General features: G+C 41.5%; 1 pseudogene; it reads left to right on the plus strand.

The window, feature by feature from the left end:
• The first annotated feature begins 10,641 nt into the window (after positions 1-10,641).
• On the plus strand, positions 10,642-14,495 carry LOC117491107 (annotated as a pseudogene).
• The last annotated feature ends 6,347 nt before the right edge of the window (positions 14,496-20,842 follow it).

Genomic DNA, 20,842 nt, shown 5'->3' on the forward strand with positions numbered 1-20,842 from the left:
AATAGCGAGGAGGAGGAGATCAGAAAGCCTCTCTTCTGTGCATTGGCTTCTGAGTGTGTCTTTCACCAGCTTGAGCTTGGGGAAGGACCTCTCCACTGTTGCTGTTGACACTGGAATTGTTGACATAGGTTCTTATCATTTCCACCAGTGTTGGAAAGATATTCTGTCCACTGTTGTCTCTTAGTGTTTTTAATATCCCCTTCATGGTGCATGTGTTTGGGAAAGAGGCATGAAAAACCCTGAGCTCTGTTTTCAACTTGCTCCTCTCCTCCATAGAACTCACAAAGCATGTGAACGGCATCAAGGGAGTCAGGACCCATTGCATCTTTGCCTATCCAGTTGTTGGCCTTGGTCAAAGTGTGGAGTGCATTCAGTATTTTACTGGACTCTGTCTCGCCATCTCCCCTAAATCTTCTTTTTAGTTCCTGAGAAAGAACATCTACGAATGAGTAGTACACCTTCCCTCTATAGTAGTCTTCTACTGACTGGACGGAATGGCTCTCTGTGGCTGCATTAGTACTTTGCCGATACTTTGCAGGCACCCTCCTCTGCCTTTGCTGTCCTGGGGGGACTGTGGGGATGCTGGTCCCAGCGGCTTCTGCCTTTTCAGTGGCACTCTTAAACAGTTTTCCAAACTGTTCTTCTGTCCTGAGGTTGGACAAGGTGTCCATCACTCCATCAACAACAGTATATGCTGTGGACAGATCAATGTCGCAGTTCTGTAGAGCATCAGAGGCAAGTGCAGTGACCTCAAAGACTGGAGTGGTGATCTCAAGGCAAAGGAAAAACTCAAAATCTATGGCTTTAAGGTACATCTTGGCATCTCCAGCAGCAGTATCTGGAGGCTCCTGCTCTGTCATGCAGAGGTGGGAGTAAGTCCTGCATGTGCAAGTCATGAGCAAGTCTCAAGTCTTGACCTACAAGTATCAAGCAAGTCCCAAGTCACTGTGATGAGAGTCAAGCAAGTCAAGTCAAGTCATTGCTCAGGTCAAGCAAGTCAAGTCAAGTCATACAAAATTCTGATGAATAAGCCCAGTTTCCGCATTTAAATCAGTTATTTGAATGCGGAAACTGGGCTTATTCATCAGAATTTTTTCTTTTAGACAGTGGTTATGAAAATGGATTCAACCCACACTATGATCTTCATTACATACACAGTTAATCATTTGAAATCTAATTTAGACCGATGACAATCATATTAGATTCATATTAACCCTAGAACTGCAGACAATATAGCTAGGACTCAATCAAAAAGTCTGTTCAAAAAGGCAGAATTCCAGGTAAGAAAATCATATACTGTACGGCATTTGCAATTACACATATTTAATTTAAATGTATGTTAACACTAGAACCGCCAACAGCATCAGCACCTACATAGATATCATTTTCAAATCATTTAATTTGTTCCTCTTCATAATTTCCTTATAAACTAAGTAGGACGATTTAAAACTCACTTAATTGGGTTAATTTTGAAATTGCTTCAGTTTATCATCATAACAGATCAAAAAGTTCAGATTCATTTTACAATAAATCAAAGAATGATGCACTTCTACAAACAAAAACAACATAATTAAAACATTTAAACAAACTACTAAAAGTAGATGAACTACATTATTCAAAAGTTTACAGTAACTTCTGATAATAACACAGGGGAAATAAACGAGGCATCTCTTTTCCTCTCTCTCTCTCTCCCTCTCCTGACGGCCCGTCAGTATCAGGGTTAGTCAAAATGAATCCCTTGGAGGTTCTAGTGTTCATTTACCGTTTTGTCTTCTCTTTGCAATGCTTAATCGATTTGAAACCAAGTCTAACGTAGCTTAAACTTAACGTTAGCTTTCTAGCTAACACAACACATGCACGTAGCCTACCTTTCTCTGTGAGTTTTTTTGTAGTGACGAATGAAGTTGGATGTTGTGGTGGTCCTGTCACCGATCTTTATGCTGCAGACCCTGCATACCGCTGTTCTCTTCTTATTAGCGTCATCGACAACATAATACTTGAATACAAATTTGACTATTTTTGGAGTAACGCTAGCCGCTGCCATGTTAACTGACACTCCTGCCTACTAGTGGGTTGCCAGGTTTGCGCGCATGGCACTATAATAACCCAATCACATTTCGAAAAAACTAAACGTAATATCTCAATACAAAAACAAACGCAAATATTTAATTTTAAAAAGCCAAGTCCTTTCAAGTCATCTGTCTCAAGCTTAAGTCAAGTCTCAAGTCATGAATACCAAGTCAAAGTCAAGTCAAGTCTTTTATCAATGTTAGTCAAGCAAGTCTCAAGTCCAAAAATATGCGACTCGAGTCAAGTCATGTGACTCGAGTCCCCACCTCTGCTGTCATGTCAGTGAGGACCTTGACCACAGTACTCATCACTTTAAGGAGGGCCTTCAGGGCTTTTTCTCTGCATGCCCAACGTGTGTCAGAGAGCTTCTGCAGTTGAATTACACGCTCTCCAGGGTGCAGGGCCTCTTGGCATTTCACAAATGCAGTGTGTCTTTTTGTAGAGCTGGTAAAAAACACATAGAGCTTCTCTACCAGGTTGAAAAAGGTAATGAAGTGGAGGCTTGATTTTGCACTTTCAACTAAGACCAAATTTAAGCAGTGAGCTTGGCAATGCACATACAGAGCTTTGTTATTGTGTTTCAGTATTCTTGACTGCAGTCCTCTCTATTGACCACTCATATTGGCAGCGCCATCATAGCCTTGACCACGCATGTTTTGGATCTGTAGGTCATTGTTCTTTAGCAAGTCAAGAACAGTTTTTTCCATCTCCTCACCTGTTGTTTTTGACACACTAGGGGCGTTCACACCAAGTACTTTTCCCACAATAGTTCATGAGAACTTAAGTTCATGAGAGCTCTTTTAGTTCTGATGAACTAAAGCAGATCGCGTTCACACCAAAATGAGTTCCTGGGGGTGGATTAGGCAAATGAGCCGCTGACGTCACTTCTTCTTCTTCTGCTTTGGGTTTACTGGCAGGCCGCAAACAACTTCACGGCGAGTACAGTAGGTGGCGGTATGCACCTTAAAGTTGCAATTCGCCCAAAAACCGAGAGAAGAAGAAGAAAAAAAACTTCCGCTTCCGCTGTATGCTTCTGTTTACCTTCCGACCTCAGACACGGTATGGAGTTGACGTTTTGGTGGTCGTGTTATACAGCTTCGTAACTGAGTTATATAAGCCAATAACTCAGCCACAAATACAAATACAGATCGACCATTCAAATGCAATAGAAATGCTGAGTCGGAGGCGAAGGCGGTTAAGAAGCCTTAACAAAAGGATTAGACGACGAACAAAGAACAGCAATGGTACGTTCATTAAATCACATTAATACTATCTAATGTAGGATTTATGGAGTTATGTAGGGCTAATTTGTGTCTTTGTATGTGTTCCAGATATGCGAATACTACGGAACGCGTCGTGTCCCGCGCTCTCTCTGGGTGAACAATAGAACATCGGCCTGGTGGGAGGTGGTGCCAACGTACACCAATGTGCAGTGGATCAAAGATTTCCGAATGTCCAAGGGCTCTTTTCAACTCCTCTGTATTCGCCTGGAAGCAACGTTGGGGAGACGCAACCTAAAAAAATCGCCGCGGGGCAAGACACGCGCACAGCCCTTATGTGGCATCTGAACAGCATGGAAATTGTAAATTGACAATAAAGCTGATCTTTTGTACAGTGCATTTGGTTCTCTCTTTTATTTACCACAGTCAACAGACACAATTACAATAGTGCAGACACACCTTAGTGCAAAGATTAAATGTCAGTATCAAAACAGTACTCATACTGTATATTTGTATATTAATATGAGTATATTATTATGTTAAATGTGTGTTAAAGACAATGGGATGAGGTTGAAAGCTCTTTAAAAAGCTTTTGCATACCATCTTTACTGTGATAAATACATACATGTTAAGCATACACACCTGAAGAACTACGTTACACACACACAGGTTAGTCTGTGCACCGCTGCACTGCTGCTGGTTTAAACAAAGACAGTCATGATGCTAATGCCGTACATGTAGGTTCTCTTTTATTTATCAGCAGCAGATCAATAAGTGTCAGTAGTATCAAAACAATATAATAACAGTGGCAATATGTATATATATATATAATAACAATAGGTAGGCTCAGCAGCAGACACACCTTAGTGCAAAGTTAGGTGTCAGTATTAATAACAGTGGCATATATATATATATAATCACAATAATACAAAATTAACTGTCCCAGGTGTAGGCAATTTGGGGTGAAGTGTCTTGCCCAGGGACACAACGACATCCTGACTGCAGTGGGGTTTGAACCTGTGCTCCCCTGATCCGAACACCAACGCACCCGACCACTGCACCACACGCCTCCCAACAAGTCATTGTACAGTTTATCAACGACGACAAGTTTTTCTTAATTTTTGTATTGAAGGCCTGTTGGATTTAATCAGCTCGCTTAGCACTGCCAGAAGCCCAGCCTGAAAGATATTTTGTTGCTCCACCTCGATTCCTGGGCCTTGTGTGAATGCAGCAGCCGTTCGTCGTGCATCTCCTTGGCACGCAGGTCCTCATTCTCCTTGCTGACACGGCACGGCGGTCCATCGCCATGATGGTGTCAAGGAAGCTGTCATCGCGTGCCCACTTTCCTAAGGTGAAATATGCAAGATACAAGATCAGTTTAATCGCAACAACGAGACAACATTGTCCAACATTGGACATGGTGCAGGCAGGGACAGTGTACAAAATGCAGGTGTAAAGTATAAGATAGGATCAAATAATATCAAATAAAAAATAAATATCAAAGTGCCCTTATTTATTGTTTTGTGCTTAATGTATGCTTGAACTTTGTTTTATAGGGATTAGTGGACATCAGTTAGATGTGTAACCTTCTTTCAAGGCCAGAGTAGTTACAGTGTAAGTGGATTGACATCTAACATAACATGGCTGAGTACAATTATAACAATCAATAAAAAAAAGGAAAAATAAATAGAATTTCAATTACATTTCTACTTAAATGTGCAAAAATATTAGAACATCAGTCTTTGTGGCATGCAGGTAATCAACTGTTTAAGCTTTTACCATTAACATGTAGAATGAATGTTGCAAATGACTTGAAATTATAGCAACTACAATAGAGGTAGCATTATGTCCAGCTAGCATGCTAATTGCTAACGTTATATTATCGTTTTATCCCGGAGGGGAAAACTAGTTTCTAATCCTGAGAGAAACACCTCGCCTGAAACACACGATTAGTGCCATGAGTTAGTGAAGCAAATTACAGAACATTGCACACTTATTCACAAGTCAAAACGTGTTCATAGCGGTTACGGCTGAGAATAGCTAGCTAGCTAGATGTTGTTAGCCAGCTTGGACCTATGATAACAAGTTCTAGCATGGCTAGCTCGATCTACTGAGCAAATAGAAGTACATCTAAGACCAGTATTGTGCAGATTAAAACAGTGCAGTGCCTGTATTTTATTTTACCTTCGTAGTCGTCCCGACATGACTTTGCCAGGTCTGCTAACTTTGCTGAGCCACGGAAACTGCATTCAGTAGAAGCTTCTGAATGCGCCGCACAGCCAATCAGACGTACGAACTATTTTCTCCCACGACAGTCCTTGCTCTCTAGCAGGGACTGAAAAGCGGGTCGGACGAACTCATTTGAACTACTTTAGTTCCTGGGGCTTTTTGGTGTGAACGCAAATATATCGTAGTTCTGATGAACTATTGTGGGAAAAGTACTCCAAAGTACTCCGGTGTGAACGCGCCTATTGCAGACCTGGAGGAAGCGCTCTTTGACTTCCATTTCATACACATAACGCACAACAAAAGAGACCTGCTCGCAATGAGATACATCAGTGGTTTCATCTATGAGTACTGAATATATATTAGCCTCCTCTATATCTTTCCTTATCTCTCTTTTTGTGAATGTGGCGAGGGCTTTTATGATATCATTTTGTGTTCTGTTTGAGAGGAGTGAAACTTGACATCTGTTCTCCCATTTTCTGGTCATTGACATTATCCAAATGTAGCCTGAGTACACTATCGTACTGGCTAAACATTTTAACAAGTTCAAGGAGGTTGCCCTGGTTTGAGCTAGTGGCAGACTCGTCGTCACCCCTGAAAGCCTTACCCTGTCGTGCAAGATATAAAGTTATGTCAATTAATCGGGTCAAGATTTCTCTGTTTCTTTGTATCTCTTGCTCTCTTATTGCCTTTCCTTGAACATCTGATACCTCAAAAGCTGCTTGTAAAGCATTCTTTTTGTATGTGTTCCATCGCACCATGCTTGTTAAATGGGCCTCTGAGTCTGCATGTTCTTGCATTTTATCTAGTCCCCTTTTCCAGTTGTTTACGCCAGCCACTCTCCAAGCACTCTTGTTACTGTACTTTTGCTCATTGAGAAAAAGCCGACAGCTGAAGCAGTACATACTGTCCTTTTCGGGTGAATACTCCAACCATGGCTTATTTTCATACCACATCTTTTGAAATGATCGGCCTTCAGTGTTTTGGGGAAATCTAAGGATAGGTTGGCATGGTCCTCTTACAACACACATTTTCACATAGCTGACATTACATTTGAGATCAAAAGCTTGGTTGTGGGCGGGATCTGTTGGATACTTTAAGGATGCAATTTTTGATATGACCTCTTCTACACTACTGACAGTTTCCTCAACATCACCCTCTTCTATGGCTTCCTCAAACTCAACATTATCCACCGTTTCCCCTCCTGTGGCCTCTTCCTCTTCCACAGTGACAGGGATTTCCTGATCATCTTTCGGCTCTGTGTCAGGTGTTGCCTCTAAAGCCTCCCCTTGTCTCTCCAATGTTGCTTGTGAGACCTCTACTGCTTTCTCAGGTGTAACACTTTCAACATTTGAGTTATCTGTTCTCTCTTGTGTGTTGCTGCTGGTACTTGGTTTTAACCATGCATTTAGAGATGTGCTACTCCAAAATTCAATCATTCTTTTTTTTATTTCGGGTGTTTTAAAAAAAGATTAAATAAACAAAGTCTTGGCTTTCAGAATATGAAACTTTTATTTCCAAAATCACACGATAAATACATTTTTGAAGCTTGTAAAGGGAAGAAGACAGCTCTCCCTCGCCACTCTGCTGTTCCACAGCGCCGCTTCCCCTCCCTCCGCTGAAATTATGAATGTAAGGCGTATAGTAATCATAGATAACACGGCAGGGTCCGTTACAGTTTGTTTTCATCTGATTTCAAATAAACAAAGTCTTGGCTTTCAGAATATTAAACTTGTTTCGGCAAATTCAGATGATAAATACAACTTTGAAGCTTGTAACGGCATAATTACAAGCGGAGAACGGAGTAACTTGACGTCACAGCAGGCATAACAACAGCCGGTGTTTCTCGTGAGTGTTTTCCCCGGGAAACAAACACAATACACACAAACGCAAAAATACACAAACACACACACGTATACACACACACGTGAGCTTCCCCCAGACCAGTAATCCAAACGAAAATATCTTCCCTCCATACTATTTTGATCATTTGCTCCGCTAATCAATCAGATCGATGGATTCCAGAGATTTTTCTCAAAAATGATGACTCCGTAACAGTCAGTGGGCACCACTTAACAGCCAATCAGAATGAGAATATGTTTCACATGTGACTTATTCAAATTGCGAGTGATTGAGTGACAGATGAAGGTTGTTTAGGGGAAAATGTCGGAGAAGTTTGAGAGTGGCACTCGGAAAAGGAAATTGTTGAGGGAAAAGGAGTTTCGAGACAAGCAGCTATTACAAAAAATGCCGAAGTTTACAGGTTATTTTAAACCTGTAGGCCAGGATGAGGAGGAAGGACAGATTAGTTCTGTACCGAGCGGCAGCGGTGCCGGCCGCGGGGCCTCGGAGCCAAGTAGGCTGAAGTAGGCCGTCTGGTTCTGATAGCGATGGAGTAGCGGGAGAGGAAAAACAGACAGGAGGGACATTATCTGTTGGAGGAGATGGAGAGGACGACAAGGACTTGCTACGTGGAGGGGAGCCAACGGCAACCGGACAAATACATGAGGGAGGCCGGATACGTCACTCATCTGGAGGAGAGGACCAGGTGCGCGTAGAGCAGAGTGGAGAAGTGCGATCACAGAGCCTGCCGAGGCTATAAATGACTTTGATTTGTTGTTTAAATAGGGGGCCTACAAAACCCGCCTTAACCTGCCATCAGCCCCAGGGCCTGATGGCAGGTTAAGGCGGGCTTGGGTGTAGTCATATCTGATGGCACTGTAATAAAGGGCTCTTTGGTTGCCATTGCAGGAGACAACTTGGGATCCCATTCTGTTGGGGGATTCTTAGAAAACTTCAGTCGGTCTAATTATTTTTTGTAATTGGTGTTTCCTTAGATTACTCCCTCTCTTAAAGTAAACAGATATCGTTCTAAACTGTATTGAAGTAGACATGTATTGTTTGAACCGTTTTAAGTAATCCCATATATATTGTCTTCTCACTTACAACTCACTGACCCAGAGATCCTGTTACACACACATACACCTCCTCCCACCAGCACACACACATATTCTTTTCAAGGTCCTTTCTGGGCATCAATATATCTGTGTACAATGTTTGGTTGTCTGGGAAAGAATAGTTTGTGTGAAATATTCCTTGGGAAAGTAAAGGAGTGGATACAGGTGCAGAGATAAAGATTGACTCTGTCCTTGTGTACTTCCGAATCTCACGCTCTGCTCAGAAGAACATACTTTTTTCCCAGAACTCTGATTCGCTGTATTGGACCCGACCAGAAGTGAATCCAACCAGTAAAAACACCTGGGGGAGTGAGCAGCTCACACAGCTCCTCCCCACGGACTCTCTGATTCGCTTCGGAGTAAAATGGGAAGGAAGAGTCAACACATCTCCGCCCCAAAATATGTATATGAATACTGTTGTTTATTCATGAAAAATGCTTCCTGTTTTCTGACTGGCTGGTCCCGATACCTGTATCGCACGGCAGTAGAAGCTGGAAGTCCAGAGTACTCTGTAAACTTGTATAAGTGTTTTGTTTTTTACCAGTAAAATCAGATTATTGTTATAACCTTTATTCCGGTGTTTTGAACTACTTCTTTTATTAAATATAACCAGGCTCATCTAACGGACGGCGCGTAGCGGAGGTGGGCTTTAAGCCACCACCAAGGTGTTTGCTACAACACTCTTCGTGGGTGGCACGATTAAAGCTCCCTGTGACAATGAGCTGTGGCAGCTCATTTTGCAGCTGAGAGAGATAGTTGAACTTATCTGTGCACCAGTCATTACAGAAGGCCAGGTAGCATATCTGAAAGTCATCACAGAGGAGTACATATGCAACAGGAAAAGGCTATTCCTCAATGACCCCCTGAGGACAAAGCATCACTATCTTGGCCATTATCCAGATCTAATCATCCACTTTGGCCCACTAGCCTGTGGACTCTGCGGTTTGAAAGCAAACATACTTTTTTCAAAAATCTGTGCAAAACTCTATCAGAGAGACACCAACTTCTCCAGGCCTACCTGAGTGCGGGAAACTTGTTCCCTCCACTTATACAGATAGAGAAGGGGACTGATTTGTATGTGGATGATTACAACGACAAGATCAGGGCATCTGTAGCCAGTTGTCAATTTGAGTCTCAGTCTGCAGTGGCTTGTAACAATGTTACAGTCAAAGGCACAGACTACAGAAAGGGGATGTTCATCTTGCTTGGGAACAGTGATGAAGGACTTCACATGGGGAAGATTATGCTGGTCATTGTTGCCCATAACTCTGTCCACTTTGTCTCAGAGAAACACACTTCTGTGAAGTTAAGTGACATAGGTGTGCACTGTGACTTAGGAGTGGCCCAAGAGGATTATGTGTGCATTAAGCACGAAGATCTACTGGACTACTATCCTCTTCCAGCATACAACGTGTATGATCAGATGCTTATTGCTCTCCACCATTCTTTTCCAGAAGCAGTTTAAACAGGGAGGAAAGAGAGGATATGAGAGACGGGGAGGAAAGGGAGGACATGAGAGACGTGAGGACAGACGTAAGTAATGGAGCAGGCTATTTAGTCATGGCAAACTAAAGCTCAGTTTTTAGTTGTAACCTTGAAGATAGTTGATTTTGTCTTTCATTATTTATTGTTGATTGTATAGCGAGCACCTGTTGGCAGTTAATGCCAATGAGACTAGGTAATGGAAGCTATAAAGGAAGCAGTTTGGTCATATTTACCGGGCCTCCCTGATGACTTGCTGACTACCCTACTTGATGAGCTTGGAGTGGAGAGTATCGAAGATCTGGCCTTAATGGAGGAGAAGGATCTGGTCAGATACCTTAAACCAATCCAGTGTCGGAAGCTGATGAATGGTATTAAGGAAGGTAAATTCATATTTTGACTCACATGACACTTAGAACTAGGTCCTTGGAACATTGGCACAACTGGTAGACAATTGGGCCCCTAGCCCTACATCTTGCCCTGCCTTCATTTATTAATTGTTTTTGTCCCTTCTAGGATTTGTAACGATTAATATGGAGGTGCTCCCTCCCCATCCAATTGCTTCAAGTTCCCCAACATCAAGCTCCGCGAACACTCTGGCCTCTCCGCAAGCATTCCGGCCTCCACATCACCTGTTGTCCAGCCCCCCAAGCACTTCAAGCTCCTCATAGTCTTCACAGCCTGGCATGCCATGGCATGTAGACTTTCGTGTCAACTGGAACCAGATGCCAACAGCCATTCAACGTGCAGTGGAAAAAGAAGAAAGACCAATGCCAGATGAGAGAAGGGCCTTTGTGAACGCGTTGGTGGATCAGATGATGAAGCCCGAGCGCAACCCAACCAGAGCCATGTGCCACAGCATCGTCCGAACAATTGTCAGGAGCCATCCAAAAAGCTTGGTGAAGTTGTTGGAGACGGATGCCCCCTCCAACAAGTTAAAACAAGAGTGGAGTATAAAACCAGGAACAACACTCTGGCTCGACGGCACACTGGAGTGGCAGGAGAGTCCATACTGACGAGAGGTCCTGTCGACCAATACGGGTATGTGTAGGGCAGAGTTCCCGTTAGCCGGTAATTACCGGACTATGACCGGTAAAATATGCTGAAGACCGGCAAATCTAAATCTCTCCGGTCAAAATAATTTTCCCTTAGCGCAATACCGCATCAGTTGCGCCACTTATGTGACAGACAAGAATAGTATGTGACAGACAAAAGAGTATGTGACAGACAAGAATAGTCAATTCTAATGTCTAACGCTTAATGTGGAGAAAGAGATGTTCTGTATGGGTTGATTGTGCGTTGATCTGTTGGTAATGCCTCGGGGTTCCGGTGGGCATGTAAACAAATGCATAATGCTGCGCTATACTTTGTGGCCTCACCCGGTTGCATAGCGACGCTTATATATATTTAGGTGTCTTTTAATAAGCAGGTAGTCATATCATTAGCTAGAACTAGCTAGATCTGATCGATATGGACATAAACGCGAGTAAAGTCTAATCTGACGGGAGAGAGAGATCGGCTGCTGCTGACGAGTCGACACGCAGCTCTGCATGATCCCCTGCAGCGGCGAGCAGAGCAAAACACACTTCAGGTTAGAACATCACACGTAGCTATTTTAATTACCTCTCAAACTACGTAAACTAGTTATAGATATGCTTAGTTTTACAGTCGGGTCACTCATTACTGGATCCGCGAGCTGCATGATACTGACGGGCTGTCAGGAGAAGGAGAGAGCGCTCCGTTTATTATTCCCGCGTTTTTGTAAGTTACTGTACACTTTTGAATAATGTAATTAATCTACTATAATTAGTTTGTTTAATATCGAATCATATCAATTTGTTTTAAAGCTCAATAAATAACAAAGAAGACCTTTGACCGGCACTTTTCTCATTTTGTCCGGAAGATTTCAACTTTAACGGACATGTTGACCGGCAAAAAAATATTCTAACGGGAACTCTGGTGTAGGGGTGGACAAAATATAGATATTGCAATTATTGTACGTTGAAGGTTTTGAAGGTTACAGTAATAATAATAATTCCTTGCATTTACATAGCTCTTTTCAGGACACCCAGTGCTTTACAATGGTCTTCTCCTTCACACACTGAGAAGCGGCGAACATACAGCGCCAGTGTCCTCTCCATTCACACTCACACACTAATGGCGATCAGCAACCATGCAAGGCGCTGACACGACCCGTTGGGAGCAATTAGGGGTTAAAGGGGCACTGCCATGCTAGACTAACTTAGGTTATTTGGATTGAATGTTTCAATTATGTGTGTAGATTTTGGTATAATCGCCGTCAGTGTAACCGTGTCCATGATAATTGAAATGTTCCCACTCCAAATGATGTAATCTGGACTTGTTTTCTAGCCTGTGAAAAACTCCAACCTTGGCGGGCTCCTCCAGGGTGCACCAGGTGCAGTGCAATCAAACCTCCCGCAAGGAGACATGGGAAATGTAGTAAATAATGCTGGAACTTCTCTCAAACATAAAACTTAAAAAACCACAAATCCATTTTTTATGATTCTTTCTTAAATATGAAACATACATTGTAGATTATAATGCAGTAAACATGCATATGCATGACTCTGCCCCTTTAAGGACACTTTGACAGTCAGAACCGGGATTCGAACCGCCGACCCTTTGGTCATGAGACGACCGGCTCTAACTTCTGAGCTACAACCGCCCCCAATAGTATTGAGTTAACCTATGATTCCTATCCCTAGGTGTGTGAGGTGGTGCCCAGCAGACTTACCAGAGGGGGAGACCGAGGCAACGTTGGAGGATTTGAAAAGGGATCTGCGGAACATCTACTCAGGCATGCAATCTACTTTATTTTTGGTGAATTGACACCTTAATAAACATCCCACATTAAGCAAAAAGGTCACCTTAATATTCAGAATGAGTAACGATGAGAGAGCATGAAATTAAAGGTTTGACACTCAAAATGTCCCAGAGATGGGGACATTGAATTGAATTGTTGTTACTTGGGTATTCTCAAACATGTATTTGTATGTCTGTACACAGAGGAAGGGATGGGTGGGGCAGAGAGAGCAGAACCTCTGATGGAGAGGATCTACGTCATCCTGCGGAGGTACCTCAACAGAATGCCTGCACCAGCGATGTTGGAGGTCAAAGAGGAATTGCCTTTTCTCTTCTCTCAGAGAGGGCTTTTCTCCCACTTTGGCCTCCTGACGGACGTCAACATCCTTCAAAAGCTCCAAGAGGCCCTGGGTCAGAGAGGACAGACCATCCTGCAGTTCTGCCAGAAACTGGACAACCCGAAGATCAGGGAAGTTCTGGCCAGCTATGATCCAGAGGCTTCGGAGAAGGATGCCTGCATCCTCCTGCTCCTTATGGTGTACTTCAAGGAGCCTACGGAGAAACTGATGCTCGAAGTTGATGTACGTTTTTTTAATTTATTTAAATATTTAAATATTTAAAATGCTAAACGAGTGATTACATTAGGGGCGACTGAAGCTCAGTTGGTAGAGCTGGTCGTTCATCGACCGTAGGGTTGGTGGTTCAAATCCTGGCTCTGACTGTCCGCATGTCGGAAGTGTCCTTGAGCAAGACACTTAACCCCCAAGTTGCTCCAAATGGGCCAAGCTGATGTGTGGTGAGCTGTAGTGCGCGGATTAGCTATTGCCTTAGCATCACCCAGGCGGGGGCTACACATTGGTTCGTGGACGTCCATTTGTAAGCGCTTTGGGTGTCTTGAAAAGCGCTATCTAAATGCAAGTAATTATTATTAGACCATTTATTATGTTCTGATTTACCTCTTACCTCTGAATGAACGATCTTCATCCTTGCATAATGTTAAATCTATGCTATTGTGTGTTACTTTTTAAGTCTACACTAAAAACACACTTCTTCTCTCTGGCCTTCTAGTTAGAGCGGAGTACGACTCCTGACTTTTCCTTGTGTTTTATTTGTATTTTTTATATATATCTGTTGTAATTTATTGTCTTTTATTGTGATTGTAGTAATGTGTTTTTATTACATGTACAGCACTTTGGCTCGACCAAAAATCGCTTTTAAATGTGCTTTATAAATGTGCTTTATAAATAAAACTTGATTTGATTTGATTTGATTTACTTTGTTACAGACCTGTGCCACTGCAGCACTCCCAAGCACCCCCTGCTTGATCATTCAAGGTAATGTAATGTTCAGGGATGTGATTTTTCCTGTTTATACAGGATTTCCTGCTTTTCTAACCTGATTGGCTAGACTTCACTGCTGCTTTTATTCTTGTTATATAATTTCTCTTAGGACATCCCTGTTCTGCTCCACCATCAATGAGGTATAGGATACTGAATGGTTACTCTAAAGAGCTTAAGTGTTCCTTTGCATCGAGGGGAGAATCTGACTGAAGGCCTTCCATCTCTCCTGCACTCCATTCAAGTCCAGTCTGTGAAACGACACTTACGATACTCTGACGCCACGTTTCAGCGATTCGCCATAGTTAACATTTCCAGCCTGTTTCAATGATTCAGTGGTCTGACGAGTTGACATGTTCTCGTTCCAGCTGGGATCGTAACCATCTACCCATAGATGAATGAGGTTAAACCGTCTAGCCATAAAGGCAGAGGGAGGAGGGCTAGGGAGTTGCTTTGTCGTTCAGCCTATCTGCGCAGGGACTCTGATGCTTTTACAGTGACTGTTAAGTAGCCTACCTCAGGGCCGTCCCTCCCTACAGGCCGATCATGCAGGCTGCATGGGGCCTCACATTGCGCAGGGGGCCTCGCCAGACACTGTTTCCTGCAAGATGTTGCGGCAGTGCCCCGGTACCGGGGTCTCTCGGGCTTAACAGGTTAAGAAATATCAGTTTTTGAGCATGTAATAAGCATGTTTTGTCTTGACTATATTACAACAATATTGTAATAAAATAATATAGTATTTATATTATTGAATTGATTATGATTATTATTATTATTATTATTAGTATAAGTAGTTTATTTGCATTAATTATATTAAAAACTGCTCTGGAGATGTTGTCATTTCTCCACAAAAGTGAGTTACAGGAACTGTACCCAAATCTCTGGATTGCCCTCCGCATTGCAGTAACTCTTCCTGTTACAGTTGCGTCTGCTGAGAGAAGCTTTTCCAAACTGAAGCTTATGAAGACGTACCTCCGGTCTATGGAGGACGGAACATGACTTAAGTATAAATAAATAAATGTGTAAATAAATGTATGAAGAAATACAGGAATAAATAAATAAATACGTAAATAAATAAATAAATCGAGGAATAAATAAATACAGGAATAAATAAATGACGAAATAAATACAGAAATAAATAAATGTTGAAATAAATACACAAATAAATAAATAAAATAATAAATAAATGCATAAATAAATATGGAAATAAATACACCAATGTATAGATTAATAAATAAAAGTCGAAAATAAAACAGAACACACGTTATTATATATTTCTACATTTACGCGACATACATTTATTTATGTGTCCGTATGCTAATGAGGTGGGCGGTCCTAACCTCAGTCTGAAGCAGGATTCGCCAATTGTTGGAGCCAGGCAGAAGCAAGAGATTCGTGGCAAGTCACATCTGTTCATTCTGTGTACAGTGTACACCCACGGCAACTCGCTAATAATGGCTTCTTTAATAATTGATCTTTCGCACACCCGTTCGCGATGTCCTCAGCGGTGTGCCCCCAACGAAGATGTGCTTCAATAACGTTTGGAGGCAACATGTAAGATGGACGCCCAAGGGTCGCCTCCTCTGTTTCCGAGAGGATTTCAAGTTGGCGGGCAACCTCTTGAAGACTCTCAAACACAGCTGGGTTAACATCCACATCCATGTCGAGCTGAGCCAAGTCCTCTATACAGATGTAGCAGCTCATTTAGGACAGTTTGAAACGCGAGGGCCGTGGTCGGCACGGGGTCTGCCCGTGATCTGCCCGCGATCAAGAGACCGCCCCCGTGATAAATACATTTAATTATTGTGAAGCCAGCTGCAATGGATCATTGATCCACCAGGGGGTGCAGTGGGGTTCCACACTGGAGCTCATGTGAAATCAACTTCGATACAGTACGCTGGATGTACAGTATGTCTGGTACTACTGTATAGCGGATCTTTGTTAAGATCCATATGTCACGGATAGGATCATAGTCTGTGCTAAATAAGAGACATGTAATCATTTACAAAACATCACCATGTTGTTATTTAACAAAATAATGTTGTTTAGTCGAAAAAAACGAACGAGAGGAAATGCAGCCGGCTCTTGATTTTTAATCCTAATTTAATCATCATCTTCACCACGATCATTTATGTTTATGTTCGCCGAATTGACATGAAATCACTGACAACTATGAATATACTGTATTCAACTTCATTAAAACGTTATTAACGTGCCTAAACTCAGTAATTCACTAAAAATATTTATATTTTAATGGAGCTTTGTCAGGCAGATCAGGATCCCGACGCGTAGCGTAGTGGGGGATTTTTCCCCATAATGACCAAGTCGCTGCAAGTTATCCCGCTTATTACATGGCCACATTCTCAACAAAGTAACGACATGACTCCCAATATTAATTGAAATGCTTTTATGGATTTAGAAAATGTTTTTATTGATTTAAAAAATTGTTGTATGTATTGATTTAAATTGACATGCATCCGCTAAGAAAAATAGTCCGTTGTTACCGTTTTTTAAACAGTCAGAATGAAACGGCAGCTCTCAGCTGTGTGTTTACACACCTAATGGCCCATCAGCCACAGCTCTCTCCCCCCCCTGATCTTTCTTCTCCAGCAGTTAAGTTAACTGTAGGTTACTCTGGGTGACAAGCTTACAGTTAGTGAAGTAACACTTTTTTTTTGTGAGTCACGACCTGGCTGTTTCATTCTAACATAACGCTCCAAATATTACTGTTTCCACTCGGACTTCAATACAGCTACACCATTGTTTGGTTTCCATGGTAGCGCGTCTCTTTAGTAGCGCGCACTCCTTTCCTGTAAATTACAGGTCCAGCCAGGCAAAACAGTGCACTTCTCTTTCCCGCACTACTGTGACAGACCATGGGGCTGGGTCAGCCACTAACATATTCATATTTCTCTTCTAAAAAAGAGAAATATGAACGTTAGTTTTTAACTGAAATTATCAAATAAAGTCAAAATGTCACAGTGTTTACAAACATTGACCATACCGTTCACCAGCCCCCACCCCCCTATGTTGAGTATACTCTTTGTTTAAAACTAATTGGCCATCGGAATGTGTGTGTCCCAACCCCCCCCTGTGGATATCTCTTCTCCAGCAGTCTGTAGGTTTTGTGTTCGCATATTTATGCTGTCGGCAGTTCCTGTTGTTTCTATCGCGCATTGCCGGTATGAAAGGGTCTGTGCCGGAAATATCAAACATTTAATAAAAGTGAAAAACAATGAACAAGATTTAAAGTATTAATAATAATTATATTTATTCCGTTTGGATGTACGATTTTTGACTTTGTTTAGAGCAGTGATCTTCTCTTCCTCTCTGCAGCAGAGAGCTAAGCGCTGTCAGACCGGACCTAACCCTAACCCTGAAAAGTATTATCATCTGAAAGTAAAATTAATCATTATGTTATTAGTATTAAATACATATAAGTATTTTTACAACTTGTATTTAGAAATAATATTAAAGCAAACGATTGTAAAGGTAAAAGTATGAGCATCAAATCAAATCAAGTTTTATTTATATAGCACATTTTTAAACGATTTTTGGTCGAGCCAAAGTGCTGTACATATAATAAAAATACCCTACAGTAAAGACACTTTACAGCAAATACAACAGCACAGTTTGTTCAGAATATCAGTATGAGAAAACGACACCCTCTGTCCTTAGACCCTCACATCGTACAAGGAAAAACTTCCAGAGAAAAACCCACATTTCAAAGGGAAAAATGGGAGAAACCTCGGGAGAGCAACAGAGGAGGGATCCCTCTCCCAGGATGGACAGAAGTGCAATAGATGCCATGTGTAAATCGAAGAGATAATACATTTACAGCGTAGGTAGAGCGCATGACAAATAAAGAAGTGTAATGTAAACATTTACATTATTATTATGATTATTTTATATATAAAATTTCACCCAACATGGCTGGCAAGGAAATTAATGTAAGTGGGGTTATTGAACATGATCATACCATGTCACCAGCTCCCTGGTGCTCAGTTTTTTGGACTTTACTGGAGGTTCCAGCTTTCTCTTGGTGAAGAAGATATCATAGAAAGGTCATAGTTATTTCATTTAATTAAGTCAATTAGAAATGCTCCAATGTCATTCATATTGTCAGTTTTACAAGATCTGCAAAGCATACCCATTGTTTCATTGTCCTGGCTTTTACGAGGTTGGTGTGCCTTACTGTCCTTCAACTCCCTCACTTGATCCAGAAGACTTGGCAGCTCTGAGAATACATTGCAGAAAACAAAATTGTTTCAGTATCATTCAGCTGCATCCTTCAAACACCAACCAGTGACATAGGCATATTGGTTAATGGTAAATGGATTTATATAGCGCCTTTCTAGTCATCCGACCACTCAAAGCGCTTTACACAACATGCTAATATTCATCCATTCACACACACAATCATACACTGAAGGCATTGGCTACCATGCAAGGTGCCACCTGCTCATCATGATCTAAATTCTCAGTCACACACCGATGGCAAAGCTTTCGGGAGCAATTTGGGGTTCAGTGTCTTGCCCAAGAAACTTCGACATTCAGGTTCATATTCAGGTGTATTCCGACAAAAAGGGGGGAACTGACCTTGAAAAAGGGAGAGGGTCTTTCGTAACATAGAGTTCTCCCTTTTTAACTCCTTCATTTCGTAAGTGGCGATGTCCAGTTTACTCTGCAACTCAGATTTGGAGAGAGTCTGGTCCAGCTCACTATCAGAGTCAGTAAGAGGCATGGCCTGAAAAGACAAACATTCACAAGAAAAATCAGACACAATGTTTATGCTTGAAATGCTATCAGGCTCATTATTATTATTAATTCTACAAAATGTTCTGGCTAGCTTAAAGGTGGGGTAGGTAAGTTTGAGAAACCGGCTCGAGATACACTTCTTGTTATATTCCATGGAATGCTCATCCCGATAGCAATGAATATCTTACGTGCTTTGACAAAAAATCCATAAAAAATGTCATCTGTGGAAGCCGTAGTAGGAAGCACGACCAATCATTTTAGCCAGGCCGGCTAAAATGATTGGATTGCCGACCTGCCTGTCAGCCTTCCATCTGTGCACAACTGATCTCGTGCATTCATTGGTCATGTGCGCGTTCGTGTGTGTTGGAGGAGGGGCTCTGTAAGGAAGTGGCAGATTTGTTCCGGCTGTGTATTTTCAAATTCTAGCGTACTCGAGCTGGTTTCTCCAAAATGACCTACCCCACCTTTAAGTCTAAGGTGCATTTAAAAACTACACAGTGCACATACAAAAATGAAAATAAATCTAACCCTAACCCCAAAACCTCAAAGACAACCTAACATTTTCACTAATTTCCTCAAGATATCAACTAGGCATTCAGAGAAATTATTGAACTACTTCGCTCCCCATTTATTTTTTTTAGTAACTGAAATTATGGTTAGCTAAATATATTCAAATGCAGTTTGCACATTTCGGGGGGAAATGTAATTCAATTGAATATTCTATGGATCTTGAATACAAAGTACTGTATGTTAACCCAAAAGTGCACAGAAGTAATCAGATCACATTACAGAGTTTGATTATTTGTTTCACTTCTTACAATTAAAAATAAATAAATCTGTAACGGATTACATTTTTTATGTAAACCTTCTCAAGCCGCTCAATATTTTTGGGCTATCCATCTAAGATAAAGACTAAAGTAGTCAAGTACAATTAAACAAGTATTAGTTTTGCTTACTTTCTCCGATATGTTCCTGAGGAGGTTTTGTTGCTGTTGATGTTCCGAATTATGTTTCTTCTCCTTTCTTTCTTTGGTATGTCCGCCTTGATGAAAAAAAAAAATAGTAATTGAATGTAGTCAATTATAATCTCTTGTAGAAATGTATGTTTTAACAATACAAGATTCTTTCTCCTTTGGTGCGATACTAAGTTCAAAATCAATTACCCAATGGCCTGGGGGAATACACAATTCTAAATGGCTACAGAGGTGTTGATTAATGTGAGATATACTACGGCTAGTAGCCTTATTACAGTTCAAAATGAATGCGCTTATCAATATTTGAGCCCTACAATGCTGACAGCTAATATAAAATAAACTGCTCTTGTTTTGAGTAGCACACAAGTTACTTTCAAATCACAAAAGTCCAAGAAATAAACGGCCGTGGGGTCTTAGTTAAGGTGTAGGGGGATAGCCTTCACAGAGAAAACTAAAATGATACCATGACACTTTCTTTCTTCCTCAGCCTCGTAGTTGGGGATTCTTTCTCCGTTTCTCCCTCTTTCCCCTTCCTTTTTGTTTATCCAAGGAGGATAACGTTGCTCCATTGGCCAGCTCGACGATCTTCAGTCGATCCACTGCAATGGGGTGGGGGGTATATAAATAAATAAAAAGACAATTTGAGAAATTATATTTGTCATTATCAGAACTTGCTATGTATCAGCTGCTTGTGTGACAGTCAGACAGTGAATATATTCTTCACAGCGGGTAGTTAACGAGGTAGAATAAACTCCGACTCGGTAAATGCCGCTGAAAACACATTAATAACAATGAACCACACGGCACTCTGAGAAAAGTATAAGGTTGGAAGAAGTAGTTATTTAATTTAATCTGGCTTCGTATGATTAAAAGTAACACGATCATTGACCCGACGCAGTCCCCCGTTGTTGTTATGAGCGGCGTTGGGGAGAAAATTTGCGGCGGTGTTACCGAACAAATTGTGGCCCGAACAACTGGTTGATATTCTATTATTT

Source organism: Trematomus bernacchii, unplaced genomic scaffold, assembly GCF_902827165.1.
Source record: "Trematomus bernacchii unplaced genomic scaffold, fTreBer1.1, whole genome shotgun sequence".
Taxonomy (NCBI): Eukaryota; Metazoa; Chordata; class Actinopteri; order Perciformes; family Nototheniidae; genus Trematomus; species Trematomus bernacchii.